The sequence below is a fragment of the Coptis chinensis genome, chromosome 8, assembly GCF_015680905.1.
Source record: "Coptis chinensis isolate HL-2020 chromosome 8, ASM1568090v1, whole genome shotgun sequence".
Taxonomy (NCBI): domain Eukaryota; kingdom Viridiplantae; phylum Streptophyta; class Magnoliopsida; order Ranunculales; family Ranunculaceae; genus Coptis; species Coptis chinensis.
In genome coordinates, this window is record NC_141463.1 from 81,571,609 (window position 1) to 81,575,518 (window position 3,910).

Below are 3,910 nucleotides of genomic sequence, written 5' to 3' on the forward strand. Positions count from 1 at the left end.
GGTGGTTTAAGCTCTATATTTAGCGTATGGCTCGACTTGATGTGTAACCTTGGCTTTTTGTTTCGTAGGTTGTTGTTTAACTGGTACCTCTACAGTGGTAGGCTCTTCAGTTTCTATTTCGGTATCTAGTTCGATATCTGGTGTAGGGAGTACTGATGGTGTAACTATAAGCATAGTTACTTTGTTATCAACCACTCTTCCCAAACGGAGAGTGGTGATGGCATTTAGGTCACCTACGATTGTAGTTTCCATACTAGTATTACCAGTTTACCTCGAAGGTTGTGTTTGCTATTTTAGGATTTGGTATCGCTTGTCCTGGAAACACACCTTTTGGTTGGGCTTTCTCTTGGGCTAACTATTGTATGCCCTGATTTATGGATTGTAAGATCTGTTGGTTTGATTGGGTCATTGTTTGGAAAAGTTGTTGGGTAACCTGTATAACACTACACCATTTGGGCTAATTTGCAACAAATGAGGTTTTTCATTAGTAACACATATATATCCGTTAGGTAATTTAAAACACTTATTATCCGTTAGAAATACAAGTATCCGTTGGTAATATTATGTAACATTTTTTGTATATTTTGTCACGTTTCAGTATACGTTAGTGTTGGGGAAGAATTATGTTGAAAAAGAAAAAGAAAACACTAAAAAGAAATAACGAAAACTTCATCGGGAGTCTTTTCTGCTCGTCTAAACCCGATGCCCTAAAAAGAATAACAAAGAACAAGAAAAAAAAGAAAGAAAAACCATTGGAGTGGTGTTGTCGGCTAAGGTTTCGATTCCTCACTTCGTAAGTCGTCCTCCTCCTTGTTCTTTCCCCTTCTTGTTCTTCTTCTTTTCCTCCTCCCCCTTTAAATTATTGTTCAAAATTGATTCCGGGTTTCTAACTTTGGATTATCAGATAAAAGATGCATCTTTTATACAAAAGAAGCTTGCTTGATAGTTATTAGTTATTTGATTCGAAAAAAATTAGGTTTTTTGTTAGATCTATTTACTCCATATGTTGTGATTTGATTTTTTAAGTGTTGTTATTACTGTTAGTATTGGATTTCATATTACTACAAATATAAAATTGGTTGTGGTATGGTTGGTCTTTGCTTCCTTTGAGCCTCCCGTTGTTGTTTGTGTGTGTTTGTGCGCTCGCGCTCGCCTTTCTTGTAACTTTCACTCTTTTCATTGATGCAACTCGTTATTTAACATTTTCAGAATAACGAAATAGCAGAAAAGTCGGGTTGAGACTTATTGTTATCACGTGAATTTCATAGTTATAAACCTTCTTTTCATTGAGCATCTTTTTCATGTATATGTGGTTGAGACTTCATTTTCCTTTATGAACTAAAGAGAGATGAGTGAAGAAGTAACCAAATTTAAGCTACATGTAATCATTTTTTAGTGTTGAATTAAGTAGATAAAATTATTGTTCGACTTGGTTTGGACAACGTGTATTTTCGAAGAGAATAGCTGTTTATGATTTCAGTGATACCAAATGTGGCCTAAGAAGCACATGATGCGACGGTTGGATTATTTTTTCTCCATTGCTCCCTTTCTCTTCTCCCTGTGTGTGTTGTCTAAAATATCTGTATTTTGTCAAACCAAGCTAGGGTGTGCCAAATTAGTTGTCGGGTCACATGTATGTACAAGATGACTCTGTGGTTTAATTACTTGTTTGCAATTAGAATTAAGCTTCTGAGGATTAACTCTTATGGATTGAAATGTCAATGACTCCAGGCTTTTACTTCTGAACTGCACGGCTCAGCATTAGCACTTTAAAATTATTGCTCAAGTCATAATAAAGGTTTGAATGACTAATCGAACTGTGTACTTGAATAGGTGGTTCTTATCCATCTGAGACACCTGCAAGGTATACCAAATCCCTTTTTCCTGTTTCAACAAAGTCTATGTTGGCCTTCTTTTTTATTGCTTGTCTCATAAATCTTTTCTATTTCTTTTGAAGCTTTCAACATAAGCAAGTATTCGCCATTCGTGATATAGCTAAGATATGTGGTATGAAAAGCGCAGAAAAATTTCAAGCAAATCTTGACCCTCGGTTCCCTAGCTTTGTAAAAGCTTTGTCCTCGATTACATGCATTTGTGTGGTGGTAAAGCATTCTTCTTGACGGCTCTTGGGTGACAGATAATTAGGAATATAAATAGGGGAACTTATTTCTATTTCTTTTGTTCCTGAGAGAATTCAGTGAGAATCTGCGGTTTACACCTTCAAAACATGATTCTAATAACAATAATTGCACTTGGTAGGCACTTGTTATATATTTGGAGGAAGATATTAAAGGGAAAGTACCCTTACTTTTAACCAAGGAAGGTGCAATCACTATTTCAAGCTGTAACATACACAGGGAGCCTTGTAGCACTTGGTGTTAGCAGTGAAACGTTGGGAAGAGCTGAGGCATGAATATGGACAACGGTATGTATTCAACACAGATATTTTGAGAATATGAAGTGTCCATGTTCGTAGATTGTAAGTTATATCATTTTTCATGCCCCAAAAGCGTTGCAAAGATTTTTCATCGAGAATAAGGAGGAAGCAGGTATTGAAAACAGCAAACATTAATAGTAGTGATTCACTTAATAGATTTGGAGTAGTGAGTGTGATTTGGAAGCATATCATAATGATTTGAGTGTTGGTGTATTATGTTGTGGAAAAGACTTTAAAGCAATGGACCTTTGGCGTCCGTTTATTCTCCCACTAAGGAGAAAGGTTGATCTTAGTAATAATGTAATGAACAAGGCGGACGACGAAACCTTAGTGATTGAACTGTTATTGAAGAATATAGTGTTAAGGTGATTATCTTGTAATGTTTCTTCTATACTACCATATATCAGCCTATAACTTAGTTTTTATGCTCTAGTGCAATTTGATGTCTTTGTTTTGCTTTCAGTAGCAAAATTACTTTTTGTGATGCATCCTTGCTTTTCATTTGCAGGTACTACCAAACTGTTGTGAAACTTTTTGCATTGAATGACCGGCAATTCGAAGTTGGCCTCCTCCGGCATATAGATCAGTATGGAGAATCATTATCTTCTCAAATTGTAGACGAGCAAGTATGTGGTCAACGATGATAGTTTCTCTTCTAGCATTTAGAAAACTCTTTAGGTCATAATCCACCCGATATATATGTATATATTCCGTTCAATATCAGATTGGAAATCCTAAAATGTTTGGGTGATCCTTGCGATTAGGTTTACCCTCATGGTGCTTCTGGGCTTTTCTTATACATCTGCTTTTCTTGGGAGTTGACTTTAAAATCCATGCTTGTATTGGCTCTAAGGTATGAATTGCTTCTCTAGACTTTCAAGTTTCATATAACCGACACCTCATAGAATTGTACAATTTATGTTTTAGTCTTTATTGATATAATGAAATTTCATTAAGGAAAGCAAACCATATTACATCCAAGAGAGTCTATACTCTATAATATATCCGCGGAAACTAAGACATCCTGTGAGGTTTCCACCTTGTAGCCCACTCATCCTTTTCCATCCAGTTGGATAGGTGATACTATATTGTGAGTTTGTAGATGTTCATGTGCACATTTTCAAATATGTTAGAGCCCTTTAATCTATCGGCATTTTTCGTAGAGGTTAGAGTTTCTTTGGCTGTCTTATGGCTTGTATTGTTTCTCTTGTGAGGACAATAATATCTTTCCATCTTGCTACATTAAATTATTTTTAATAAAGCATATTATAAAAAGTTTCTTCGTGTTTGGTTTGGAATTGCAAGCTGTCGCGAACGTACTATTTCGGGATCTTTTTTGAAATATCTTTCAAAACTACAGGTGTGGTTGTCTAAATTATACTTTTCGCGATGTTGGTGATCCTACATTCTTTATCATTACACAAGATATGATCATTGTTTTCATTTATTCACAACGGTGTCATGTTGAAAATT

The 3,910-nt window shown here is 35.5% G+C and overlaps 1 long non-coding RNA gene across 1 annotated transcript; it reads left to right on the top strand.

Moving 5' to 3' along the window:
* Nucleotides 1-654: 654 nt before the first annotated feature.
* LOC147483459 (uncharacterized) lies at nt 655-2,093 on the top strand. Its single transcript, XR_015204131.1, has 3 exons — nt 655-793; nt 1,732-1,864; nt 1,958-2,093. It is a non-coding gene; the product is annotated as an uncharacterized LOC147483459 (long non-coding RNA).
* The last annotated feature ends 1,817 nt before the right edge of the window (nt 2,094-3,910 follow it).